The 14,621-nt window shown below is 38.1% G+C and overlaps 1 pseudogene; it reads right to left on the reverse strand.

Moving 5' to 3' along the window:
* Positions 1-11,380: 11,380 nt before the first annotated feature.
* On the reverse strand, positions 11,381-11,479 carry LOC130023005 (uncharacterized; annotated as a pseudogene).
* Positions 11,480-14,621: the final 3,142 nt, after the last annotated feature.

Here is a 14,621-nt window from a genome sequence, read left to right on the forward strand (position 1 = left end):
AACATGTATTCTGTGTCTTCTTCAAACAGAATTTGGAGTATTCATTTCATTCTCAATATTCTGTTCATTGTGGTAAGCATCTTTAACAACTGCTGGATAACAGAATTATTTGATCAGACTTATTTTTTACTTTAATGTTTAGTTGAGATTACTGAATATTAGGTCTAAAGTGAAGTTTGTTTTGATTGGTAGAATTAGAGTAGCGAGGAGTAGGGATGGAATTAGAGTTTATGGGGTACCACATTCAGTTCCTAATAAAATAAGTAAAGGACAGTGTCCCAAATAGACTATTGAAAAAGATATTCATCTCCATTTAACCTGTAAATTCAGCATTTTCTATATTTAATTAAAAATGAAAGAATGTTCCTATATTTGGTCTTTTAAAGACATTCCAGATTGGTTAAGGAAACAAACACTGCATATGAAATCATAACAACGTAACCATAAAAATCTGATTACTACTTAAATTTCCAAGAATGTCAGTGCTAAGAATTATTTCCCTGGATCTCCTTAGTGTACATGATAGTCATATGAATACACCTGTGTGGATATATCACTGGTATCTAATTTAGAGAATAGATATATAGTGATTAGATCACATAACTGAGTGTGATCTCAACTTTTCTACACACTCCCATGCCCCACACACCCAAAGACTTGTACTAATCCTTATAGATCCATGACTTTTCCTCCTCCCCTCTCCCAGAGTCTTTTAAAATTTCTTTTCAAGTACTAATGTAATGTGCTTTAGAAAATATTGAGTTAAACTTAATTGTAGTCATTTAGCTTTTAGATAGAGAACCAAGAAAATCTTATTAAAAGCATATTTTTGTATTCTTTGAAAATGGTAATAAGAACATTATCCTTGAGTCCCTCAATAGACATTATATAAAGTATTTTGTGAGGAATTCCCTGTACAAATCAATACTCGAAGAAATAAATGACTTCTCTGAATGAGAATGAACTGGGACATTTCAAAGTATCAATCAGTGAGTCAAAGATGAATCATAGCATCATATAGCTAAAAATGATCTTGATGTAATCTAGTGAACACCATTACATTTTTTTCTTATACCAGATTGTAGCACTTTTAATTTTTTAAATTATTATCCATTTATTTTTATCAGTGAAACACCATGAGGTACAGTTGCAGACTTACATACCTTTGTGCTTGGGTTTCAGTTATACAAGTATCAAGTACCAATCCCTCCACCAGTGCCCATTCTCCACCACCAAGGAACCCAGTGACCCTCCCACCCCCCAACTCCCCCACTCTGCCCCAACTCAGGGCATACCCTTTTGCTTTTCCTTTACTTTAGGGTGCTGTGGTTTGCAATGAAGGTCAATATCATTACATTTTCAAAGAAGAAAATATACCCCTAGATGTTCAAGACACTGCTAGTCTCCTGGGCTTCTTCCCAGCATGTACCCTGCTCCACGCCCGCCCTTTGGAAATAAGGTGGGAAGGAAAACTGGATGTTCCTTTCCTCACACTGACCTGAAAGACTCTTGCTGATTCTCAGCCACATCAACTATTTCATTTGTTTCCTGATATCACCTCCTGTCTTTTTTTTTTTTATTTTTTTTATTTTTTATTAGTGAAACACCATGAGTTACAGTTGTAGATTTACAAATTTTTGTGCTTGGATCTCGGTCATACCACGATCAAATACCCATCCCTCCACCAGTGCCCATTTTCCACCACCAGGATAATATCCCTCCCCCCCCATCCTCCCATCCCCCCATCCTCCCCTGCCACTGTGGCAGGGCATTCCCCCCTGTTCTCTCTCTCCTCCTGGGCGCAGTGATCAGCCAAAGAGGCATTGAGTGGCGAACATGTTCAGTCCAGTCTACTTTCAACCTGCATCTCCCCTCCTGGGAGGATCCTCCAAACACCCTCCACTTGGTGTTCCCCTTTCTATCTGAATTGTCCTTTCCCCTAGAATACCCAGCTGGCCTCTAAGTTATGGAGTAATTCTCCTGGTGTTGCTCTCAGCTATTCTTGGGTATTAATCTCATATTTTATTATTTTATATCCCCCAGATGAATGCTATCTTTCTATGTCTATCCCTCTCTTTCTGACTCATTTCGCTTAGCATGATACTTTCCATATTGTACCACTTGTCCAGGTGGGTTGGAGGACCCGAGCGGAGTCTTTTATTTTTTTAAAAAAATATTTGATTTGTTTCTGGAATAGAAAGAAAAAAACTAAATTGACTAATAAAACAAAAGCAAAATCAAACCTTTACACTCTGACATCAGAATAGTCCTTACAAGAGGGGAAGTAAAAGACTGAAATGGGTCGGGGAGTGTTGTTAGTTGGTTGTGGACAGTAGCTGGATATTTGACAGTGCATGGAGCATGAAGACAGAGTTGCTGAGATGAGGAAGTCTGTACTTGAAGCGAATACACTTTGTAAACTAGTCATCACAATTATATGTCCATATGAAATTTATCTACATATGCTTTGTGCCTCCCTTGCATTTATGTGTTATGCATGCCTTTATCCAGGGCTCAGAAATGCATCTGAGGGCATTCGGAAAATTAGATGAGGCCCATGTAGGGGGAGAGAATTAGTAAATAATTGGAGGAGGAAGAAATATGAGTTGGAGCTTACGAGATGTGTAAGAGGAATATATAGATATGTATGTATGTGTAAATACACATATATATGCATAAAAATATATATGGGCGGGAGTGATAGCATAGTGGGTAAGTTTGCCTTGCACGGTCAACCTGGGTTTGATTCCTAGGCTCCTCTCAGAGAGCCCGGCAAGCTACTGAGAGTAACCCTCCCTCATGGCAAAGCCTGGCAAGCTACATGTGATGTATTCTCTGAGTTTTTGTTAATAGCTTCCGTTTTTTAGAAAGCATCATAATAAATCATATTATTTAAAAATAAATAAGTTGGGTTTGTAAGTGGATTCTGTATGTTTGGAACCTGGGATGTATTTTCCTATGTAAGCTACATTAAACATGATATTTATAACAGAAATCCCATCTGCAGTACTATTCACAATAGCCAGAAGAAACTATGGTATGCCTACACAATTGAATACTACGCAGTTGGCAGGAAACTGACATCATGAAATTTGCTTATAAATGGATGTACAGGCAAGAATATCATGCCCAATGAAATCAGTCACAAGGAAAGGGGTATAGTGATAGGACTACCCCTTTTTTGGATATAATAAACCAGAATATGAGACTAATACCCAAGGATAGCAGAAATACAGGCCAGGAGAGTTGGTCAATCTTTGGACGCTTGCCACGAGTGCTGAAGGCGGGCATTTGGAATAAAGAAGGGACAGTTATGACAATGATAGTTGGAAGTGATTACTCTGGGTGAGAACTGAGTCCTGAAAGTAGGTAAAGGAATAAACGTGAGAAACTCTCAATATCTGTATTACAATCCATAATGCCCAAAGGATGAGAGAGAGAGAGAGATAGAGAGAAAGAGGTGCCTGCCACAGTGTAGAGATAGCAGGCTGTCAGGGGGGGAGGGGTTTGAGGTTGGGAGAGGGAGTGGTGGGAGAGAAACTGGGGACATTAGCAATGGAACTGTATACTAGTGGAGGTTGGGTGTTGAAATATCCTATGAATGAAACTGAATCATGAAAAGCTTTGTAATGTGTGTCTCCTGCAGATTCAATACAAAAACATGATATTTAGTTTCTACCACCATGACTAACCTATGAGTTTGCTGAAATTTATTTTTATCACCTTGGCTGGTCTCATTACATGGGTGCCTGTGTGGTAATTTTTTTTTATTTTTTATAGACTGAAGATACAAAACTAATAGGGTTGGGACTTATGGTGGAAGGGGAGAAGAGCACAAAAACCCTGTTGACCACAGCTCAGCAGGGTCAGCTAGCTTTCGTGATGACAGAACTCCTTCACTGATTTCCTCTTTTTAATGTGGAAAACTGAAAAGACTTTGCAGGCTGTCAGTGGGTTGTCCGCTCCAGTTCACACTATTTTCTTTTCGATCAGAATTGTTTAAAGATTATTTGAAAAATTTGGAGCTTAATGATTTGTTCTCATATATTTCCACTACATGGTGTCAGTGGGCATTGATCCAGGAAGGCCAGCATGAAAAAGTTGAGTTGTATGTCTTAACCACCAATGCCAACACTACTGTAAGTATGGAACCCAAAGTACAATAGTTAAACTTCAAAATGTGTTTGTCAAGGAAATAGGTGGGAATGCAGGGTGAAATGGGTCATTTGTTGGTGGAGGGTTGCAGACACTGGTAGTGTAATTAGAATTGGAATATTATATGACAAAACTCCATTATAAATGATTTTGAAAATCAAAATTGCCGAAATTTAAAAAAAGAGAAGTCAACTTATGTCTATATTTCAAGAAAGCTTGTCTTAGCAAATTTTGGCAGGGAGACCATACTTGGTAGAGAGAGGGAGAAAGAAAGGGACAGTTGACAGTTGGGAAGAGAAGCCTGGATATCATGGAAGAGATGAAAGCTGATCTTAGAAGATTTGGAGCCATCAGAGTTTAGAGAGTTAAATGGTGAGACCATTGCAGTTTAGATAGTTAAATAGAGAGATTGGTTTCAGTCATCAGCAGTGTATACATAGAGAGAGCTCACAGATATTCAGGCTATATTACCTAACAAGGGGAGCGTTTTTTTCCTGAAGCACTATGTAAGGATAATATTTTGCCAGGAAGAATGATAAGAAGTTGGTTCTCTTTCACAGATTAATACATTAGAGATGAAAACTTTTATACAAAGGAATCTATCATCTTGTCCTGTTGCTCTGTTTTCTTGTCATCATTCCATTCTCCCCCACAACCCTACCTAATCAGGGCTCTCGACATTTCTCAGCAGTGTCACCACATAGCCCCAGAGCATGTGTTAACTGCTGGTAGCTCACAGCCCTCATGTTTGTCCCCCATCCAAGCCAGAGCCATCCTTCTGAAACCAAGGATATTTGCTGAAAGCCCGTTCTTCCTTGAAGTGGCAGTCATGGTTTACCTCTTCTTAATCATTTTGTTTACAAATTTAGATGAATGTCACTATAATAGTGACAGGGATTTTCCAAACTAAGAAAAGCATAAACATTTCTCTTTCCCCGAAGAAATTTGGGCTAGTTATTTTCTATCCACTGCTAATAATATGTGATAATTAGGAAACAGAACTGAAGTAAAAACAGGTACATTTGTCAATTTGGTGCCATGACTAGTCAGTCTGAGTATAAGTATGTATTTCTAGAAAAAAAAGCAGAAGAAAAGGAGTTGGTTGCTAGCAAAGAATGCCAAATCTCTGCCAAGAACTCCTTTGAAAATAAGAATTGTGACTATGGACGGAACATAATTGCAACTCAATGCCTCTTTTGTAGACCACAACACCCAAAAGGAGAGAGAGAACAAAAGGGAATGCCTGCCACAGTAGCAGGGTGGGAATGGGGGGATCAGTGTGGGAGGAATACTGGAATTCATGGTGGTTGAAAATAGGGACTGGTGGAGGAATGGGCATTTGATCAATGTATAATCGAAACCCAAGATCAAAAATTTGTAAATGTAGAACTGTACCTCATGGTGTTTCACTAATAAAAATTTAAAAAAAATAAAATAAAATAAAAATTGTTTTGTCTGCCAGAGATCAGCAGATGGGAACCTGAGTGAAGGTAAAATATTAAATTAAGATTAAATTGGTTGACTTCTATTTTTCCTTGAGTACATTAATTTGATTTTGGAGTCAATTTATATGACAGTTCATCAAGGCACAGAAATTTTAACACTTCTCTTGTTTAAAAGTATAGTGATACACCATGTCTGTATCTCACATTATTTTTATTTTTGATAGTTTCACACAAAAGATATGTCAAAATCATAGATAAATGAAAATTATTTAAATACTTTTTGATTATTTAAAATTACTTTATAGAATTATATTATAGAATTTCATAAATTTTCGGATTATGCAGAGTCAAAGTACATGTATCATATTACACTCACTACTGAAAGGCCTACTCTGTCATTCACCATTGTTCAGTTTTTCCACTTTGATTACACCTTTCCATCTGGAAACTAAATAGTCTCATAGTTCTAAAGTTTGTTTTTATTGCTTTGAAAGATCAGAATTATGCAATTTTCAACATTGGATGAAACTAGAGGATATCATGCATGTAAAGTTAGCCTTAAGGAAAGGAACAGATACAGAGAGATTTTTCTCATATGTGGATTTTAAAGACACACAGCAAGGTAGCAACAAAGGTTCAAGAGCAATGTAAGGGGAGAACTGATCCACACAATTGACTCAGGGGATTGGGAGTGAGGGATTCTGGGATTTTGGGGGGAGAGGGAGGGTTTATTCTTTGAGAGAATGAGGAGTGTCATGTTGGAATTATGTGTATGAGAAACCATTATTAATTGAATTATACATCATAGAATATAAATTATGTTTTAGACGTTTGTCTGTCTCATTTTATTCTATTAATTAGATTTCTCCATATGCCACATATGCATGAACTTGTATGATGCCTATCTTTCTCTGCCTGGTTTATGTCACTAAACATAATATCCTCATGTTATCCATTTTTATACAAATAATAAGAAGATTTCACTTCAAACAACTGAGTAGTATTCCATTGCTTTACCACCTTTCATTTTCAAAATTTGTGGTTTAAAAGATACAAACATTGGTTTTAACAATGCTCTGGTGTTTTAAAATTTTTAGTTTAGGGAAGCAAAATAGATTTTACTGAAAAACACTTAGAAACTTGTGAAACAGGTGTAGGGTGGAATGGAATATATGTTCAAGGAGAACACTTGTTTAACAAAGCAAGCAAAGACAGACATAGAGAAAGGAAGCACGGTATTTCTTCAAGGGAGAACACAAGCTTGAGGACCAAGCCCACTCTTGTAGTTTAGGAATAAGAACTTGGAGTGGTATGAACTTAACTTGTGCACTTTACGGGAGAACCTGAGTGAAAGTATTAGAAGTACGTTCAGGAGCATGATAAACTGGAGTCTGCACTTGGAGGGAGGAGGGTAGAGATTTCTTTGGGGAGATCCGGACTATGGAGAACAGTAATATTATAACATTAATGATAGTATCGTACCGTGGGATTCCAATAAAATCTTTAACAGTGGCGTCAGAAATGATAACATTCTTAGGTATTTGGATTTCCTGTGGAAACAATGGGAAAGCTGAGTTTATGCACTGGATGCCTCAGCCTGAAACAAGGTCAACAAGTCATGAATGAAAAATTTCAAGTTAGATGGATCAAGGATTCTGATCCCAGTGGAAGGCTAGCTTTCGGTTGGACAATTTCTACTGATGGCCTGATGTAGATTCTTATCCTCGGACATGTAACAGAAAGGAGGTAGTGACAGGTATCCTCAGAAGTGAAGCCTCTGAGACAGAATTCATTCATGCCCACTTATGGGTTATCAATGTTTGCTCATGGCTGCTACCCTTATAACATGTCATCCAATGGTTTTGTGGTTTCAATTTACTGTGTAAATGTAAAGATGAAGTTTCTAAATGGAAGATAAACATCTGAGGCCCTCAAGATGATGAATTATGGGGATGCGGGGCGGGGGAGCTGGAGCTATACAGCATGTAGGGCATTTACCTTGCACACGGCCTACCCAGGTTAGATTGCCAGCATCCTGTATGTTCCCCCCCAAGCACCGTGAGGTGTAATTCCTGAGTGCAGAACCAGGAGTAAACCCTGTGCATCGCCAGGTGTGACCCAAAAACACACACAAAAAAAGATGATGACTTGCCTTTAGATATTTTGAAGTCAAGTAGAAACAGCCAGAAATCTCCCCAGAAAAGAGTTCTCCTGGGTCGAAAACATCATCACCTCTAGCGTGAGAAGATCCAGAAAATAAGGTTTCCATTTTATGCCAAGTTAAAGCAAGCCAGACATGATCTTGGAAAGTTTGTCCAAGGAAAGCATGGCTATAGGAAGGATAAGGTGACAACTGAGGCTTAGAGGTCAAATATACAAGAGAAGCAAAGGTCAAGAAGTAGGCGGTACAGTGGCGACAAGGTATACTAAGAAGAGCATTTTTTAAAAAATAAAATGCAATGACACATCAAATAAGACCTTTTTAAATGTTTCAGAACAGGGATATAACTCAGTGATAGAGCATTTGCCTTCCATTGTATGATGATCTGGGATTGATACTTAGCATTGCAAACAGCATTATTTTTTAATTTTTAATTTCTTTCTTGCTTGTTTCCTGGCTTGCTTGCTTTTTTTGTTTTTTGGGTCGCACCTGGCTATGTATAGTGGTTATTTTTTATTTTTAAAAAGACTTATAATTTTACCTTTTTACCTGTGGTTTAAAAGGAAATCTAAAATATTTTAGAGTAAATATATGTGAGGAAGAATAAAATTCACAGGAACTACTTAGTGTTCTTAATGATACAGGAATCAGAATTTTGAGGTTAATTGTATGGGTATTGCATAAATAATTTTTCCCCATTACGTGGGCTCTCTTTTTATCATGGGCACCATTTTTTCTAAGTTGCAGAAACTTCTTAGTTTAATGTAGTCTCATTTGTTTATCTTCACTTCCTCTTCCTTGGTCAGTGGTGTTTCATTCTAGAAGTTTCCATTAGCTTGAATGTCATGAAGGGATCTTCCCACATTTTTCTCCATATATCTTAAGAATTCAGGTATGATATTGAGGTCTTTAATACATTTGATCTGACTTTGTGCCTGGCACTATAAAGAGGTCTGAGTTCATTTTTTTTTTTTTGCATGTTGCTGTCCAGTTTTCCCAGCACCAGTTGCTGAAGAGAGTTCCTAGCTCAACTTCATATTTCTTGAGCCGTTATGAAAGATTCGGTAATAATAATCTGAGGGCCAGCGTCAGGATATTTGACTACATTCCATTGTTCTGAGGCCTGTCTTTATATGAATGTCATGATATTTTGATTACTATAACTCTGTAGTAGGGTTTGAAGTTGGGGAAGGTGTTCCCTTCTTCTTTTTACCAAAGATTGCTTTAGCTCTTCATGGGAGTATATGGTTGTGTATGAGTTTCAAGAGTGTTTAATCTATTTATTTAAAAAATATCATGGGTATCCTTATAGAATGTGCATTAAATCTTTATAGAGCTTTGGGGTGTATTGCCATTTTGACAGTACTAAATCTCTCAATCTATGAGCATGGGATGTGATTCCATTTCCTCATATACTCTCTTTTTTCGTGAAGTAGTGTTTTGTAGGGTTTTTTTTTGTATAGTTCCTTAACCTTTTTAGTTGATTCTAATATACTCGATTTTCTGAGGTATTATTGTGAATGGGATTGTTTTTCTCTATCTCTTTTTTTCTCTTTCATTATTAATATATGGGAAAGCCATGGAGTACCAGATATTGATTTTGTAATATGCTACTTTACTAAACAAATCTATTGTTCCCAGGTGCTTTTTTGTAGATTCTTTGGGATTTTCTAAGTATAGTATCATGTCGTCTCCAAATAGTAAAAGCTTGAGTTCTTCCTTTTTTATCTGGATGCCCTTGATATCTTTTTTTTTTTTTACCGAAATCATATGGCAAGTACTTCAAGTACTATGTTGAATAGGAGTGGTGAGAGTGGGTAACTTGTTTTGTGCCTGATTATATTCTGGGATTCTAGCTCATTGATTTCTGCTCCAAGCCTTTAGTTTTTCCCCATTGAGAATAACGCTTGCTTTGAGTTTGTGGTAATTTGCTTTGACTAGATTGAGGAAAGCACTTTCAACTCCCATTTTGTTGAGAGTTTTTCATCATGAATAGGTGCTGGATGTCATCAAATGCTTTATCTACATATATTGATATGATCATAAGACTATCTTTATTTTATTGAAATGGTGTATTCTGTTGATTGACTAGAGAATGTTAAGCCATCCTTGCATCCCCAAGCTAAACCTACTTGGTCATAGTGTGTGATCTTTTGTTGAGTTACTGGATTCTCTTTGCGGTATTTTCTTGACAATCTGTGTATCTGTATTCATCAAGGAAATAGGTCTGTAATTTTCTTTTTTTGTGGTGTCTCTGTCTGTTTTGAGTATTAGGGTGATCTTTGCCTCATAGAAACTATTTGGGAGTATTTCTGATTCTTCAATTTCCTGGAAAATCTTGAAAAATGTCGGCAGCATTTCCTCTTTAAAGGTTTGAAATATTTCACTATTGAATCCATCTGGGCCAGGGATTCTGTTTGGGGGGGATACTTTTGACCATCATTTCAATTTCCTTGGTATTGATAGGTTCAAGTATTCCAAATTTTCTTGGTTCAACGTTGGGAGGCAATTGAAATCCAAAAATTTATCAATTTATTCAAGATTCTCTCATTTCCTGCTGCAAAGTTTCTCAATATAATTTCTGATGATCCTATGGATTTCTGTAGTTTCTATTAGGATATGCCCATTTGCATTTCTGATTTGATTTATTAGAATTATTTCTCTTTGTTAATTTGAGAGGTTTCTCGTGGTTTATTGATCTTATTTATTTTCTCAAAGAACCAGCTTTTGCTCTTATTGGTCTTTTGGATTGTATTTTGGGATTCTAGCTAATTGACGTCTGGTACAAGTTTTATTATTTCCTTCCTCCAGCCTAGTTTGGACTACTTTTGTTGGTCATTTTCCAAAATCTTGAGCTCTAATTAATTCATGTAGATCCTCTCTTTCTTCCTGATGAATTCTGGCAGAGCTATACTCTTTCCTATTAACACTGCTTTTGCTGTGTCCCACAAGTTCTGGTAGCTCGTGTACTCATTCTCATTTGTTTCTGGAAACTTTTTATTTCCTCTTTGATTTCTTCTCTAAGCCAACAGTTGTTCATTACTTACCTTAAAGAAAATATTTCCTTGCTGAGCTTTAGTCTGTTTGATCTATTGAGAAGTGACAAAGTAGTGTTGAAATCTCCAACTAGTATAGTGTTGCTATCAATGTTTTTCTTTAAGTCAATTAGAAGTTGTTTTTAAGTATTTTCCTGGTCTGTCATGAGGAGAATCTACATTGAGGAGGGTGAGTTTTTTTATGATGTACAGATCCCATGATCATGAAGAAATGACCTTCACTGTCTCTTATAACCTATAGCCTGAAGTCTATGTGGTCTGATACTAGTATGGCCACTCCAGCTTTGTGGAGCTGTTCTTTTCTTTCTTGAAGAATTGTTTTCCAGTCTTTGAATTTGAGCCCATGGTTGCTTTGATTGTTCAGAAGTATTTCCTCAGGCAGCAGAATGTTGGGTTCAGTTTTCTAATTCATCTTCCCATTCTGTGCCTCTGAATTGGCACATTTAGTCCATTGACATTGAGAGAGATTGTTGTGATGGGGATTTGTGCTATCTTTATGTAGAATTTTTGTACTTGTGGGGATTGTCTTAGCTTAAAGTAGCCCTGTTAATTCTTCTTGCAACAACAATATGGAACACTTTACAAGTTTGCATGTCATCTCTGTGCAAGGACAATGCTAATCTATGTATCATTTCAATTTTAGTATATATGTCATCAAATATAGTATGAGTTAATTTTTCCATATTTTTCTCTACATATTAATTTGAGGGTTGTCCTTACTCACTCCTATGGCAGACAGTGATTCATAAGCAAGGTATGTATTTCAAAGCAGCTTGAATAGATAGATTTAGAACTTTAATGTCCCAGAAAGAAAAATATGGTTTTTACCATATTATCTTTTTCCATACCCAAGGCATCAGTTTTACAAAATAATTCTTTTGGAAGATAGTATATGAGTCTTGTTTAATGCCCTTCCCTGAAACCTTCATTAAGACCATTAAACTAGAGCCTTTTGCTGTTCTCATCTCAGTCCCTTGTACATCTCCAGGAAAAGGTGGATGGTGTTGTCTGCAATTTGACCACCTTGAATGTAAGTCGGATTTTTCTCCTGAATGAAGAGGTGAGGAGCATATTGCTGATTTCATTCCACCTTATTACAAGTTCAACTTGAACGGAAGGTGAGACTCATGAGGCTCCTGTAAAGGACAGAAAAAAGGGTCTCAGTGAAGTTTAATGGCCAACACATATTAGCAACACAGATGACTCAAAGTAGCCTGTGTGCATCTTTGTGTATAGTGAGTTTCATATCTACTGAGAGTGATTCTCAGTCATGACACACAGGCAAAACAGACCTGTAATTAAAAATCTAGTTCTCTGAGCAGAGTGGGGTCTCTGAGGTGATTGAACAAGTGTATAGTAATTTATTACTAAGCACATAATTAGTTTGAATGATGTGTACTTTTCGATCTAAAATTAATTCCAAATATGTCTAAAATTACAGTGTCCTGACCCCACACCTGGTTTTCCTCACCTGGGCACCTTGGAGGGGTCGGGGTGAGTTTCCCTCACCTCCTGATTAGAGCCCCGGTAGCTGATGAACTCTGCTACCAGCTATAGGTACGCTTAAGACCACTCTCCCCAAGCTTGAAGGAGCCTCATGCATGAAGGATTTGGAAGCAGAACCTGTGTAAACACACAAAAAAAATAAAAGGCCGGTGGTCTGGCCGTTTCCCCACTCCACGAAGGTCAATGGCGATGGTCAGGAGATGGAAGGAAATGGGGGCCAGGCTGGTTGTTCCTAGCAGCAGGTTATTACATGGAAGAGATGTATGACATGGAGGCCTCAGGAATCCTCAAGCACGTGCGCGCACTGTGAGCCCGGAAGTTCCCCTTATATAGATCATAGAACCTCTAAAAGGCGCATTACAGTGAATTCATAAAAGGAGTTACAGAAAGAACATTGAGGCAGCAATCCATACCTTGTTTCTTTACATCCACATTGTTTCTTTACATCAGCAGGCCAGTAATACTGGCCTCTAGAAAGAAGATACAAAGCCAAACTGAAACCTTTCACAAGCACTTTCACAAGCTGTAAGCACCTTGATTTGCATCCCAAAGAACAGCCTGGCTAGAGCTGGGAATCTATATCCCAAAGATCAGTCCTGACTAGCACCTGAGATCTGCAGATCTAAGACCAGCTAGGTTTCTGAGAGAAAAGGCAAACTGTCTCAATATACTGAAATCATTTACTGAAGGCAGTTTGAAGGGGAGAAACAGTCTCATCCAAGCTAGTCAGGACACACAGGAAAACAGCTTCTAGGAGGTGTTTCTCCTCTCCTTGTCCAACCAACATATAAGCATATATAATATTAATCATTTTGTATGAACACAGTAAGAAATGCATTGAGCTTATAGAATTGCTCTTCTAGGGCCATTTCAATCTCAGACTGCAGTGCTCAGGCCAGATATCTTTCCTATTCCTAGCAGCAGGGCCCCTAATGTGGTCGTTACTTTTGGATCATGACATCATTTGCCTATGATCCATCTCTTAACTTATAGTTAAGAATCGTGGCACCTTGGCCTGGCCCATCGCGATGCCAGAGTAGCACATAACTTACCGGCTTGCCCTTGTTCCATCCAGTCCCACGTCGGGACCCTGCCCTTGGGGTACTAGGAAGTGAGGGCAACTGAGGCTTAAGTTGAGAAGGCAGATGCCCAGGAGTGAATAATATTCAAAGCCAATCAATTCCTAAGTTACAAAGCATATTAAGTAATTGTCTTCCTGTACCAATACAAAAGGACATTGCATTAAGGTAAACTGCTCAAAACACACAAGGAGACGGAGGAAGGCAATATTAACTTACAGTGTAGCTTCAGTGTCTAAGAAGGAGGAGACCTTACAAATTGGTTGGGGAAGAGAGCATAGAAGTGGTTACAGACAGACAAAGTAATGGGAGTGTCTCAGGAGCACTGTGATGGGTGCAATTTGATAAACCTAAGCTCCGTATACTCCAACAGAACCCAGGTGTATGGGAACAGGGGATGAGATCTCCAAAGCTGCTCAGATCAAGACTGGGCCCCCTCCATCAAGACCCACCATCTTCTAGTAGCTAAATGTTACAACCACGAACTGCCCCTGGAGCCATGTCATCCCATCAATGGCCAAGATCCAGAGACTGGATATTGTTGATAAGATAACAACTCTTATTGTTCAGTTCTCACTCTCAGAGAACCTGGTAGGCTTCTGCGAGTATCATGCCTGCATGGCAGAGTCTGTGTTTCTGGTCACTGTTTCTTTTGAGGTACAGAAGCTGCTTAATTTAAGATAGTCCCCTTTGTTTATCTCTGTTTCCAGTTGCTTGGCAAGTGGCGTGTTATCTTTGAAGATACCTTTAACTTCAATGTCGTGGAGGGATATGCCGACTTTGTATTCAATGTACATGAGGGATTTTGGTCTGATTTTGAGGACTTTGACGCATTTTTATCTGACTTTTGTGCATGGTCTTAAGTAGAGGTCTAAGCCATTTTTTTTCCATGTAGCTGTCCAGTTTTTTCTGCAGCGTTTGTTGAAGAGGACTCTCTTGCTCCACTTCACATTTCTTGCTCCCTTATCAAAGATTAGATGATTATATATTTGAGGGTGTGTGTCAGTATATTCAATCCTTTTCCAATGGTCTGCGGCTCTGCCTTTGTTCCAGTACCATGCTGTTCTCATTATTATCACTTCATAGTAGAGTTTGAGGTTGGGGAAGGTGATGCCTCCATCGTTTTTTCCCCAAGAATTGCTTTAGCTATTCGTGGGCGTTTGTTGTTCCATACGAATTTCAGGAGTGCTTGATCAATTTCTTTGAAGAATGTCATGGG

The sequence above is a fragment of the Sorex fumeus genome, unplaced genomic scaffold (assembly GCF_029834395.1).
Source record: "Sorex fumeus unplaced genomic scaffold, SorFum_2.1 ptg000021l, whole genome shotgun sequence".
NCBI lineage: Eukaryota > Metazoa > Chordata > Mammalia > Eulipotyphla > Soricidae > Sorex > Sorex fumeus.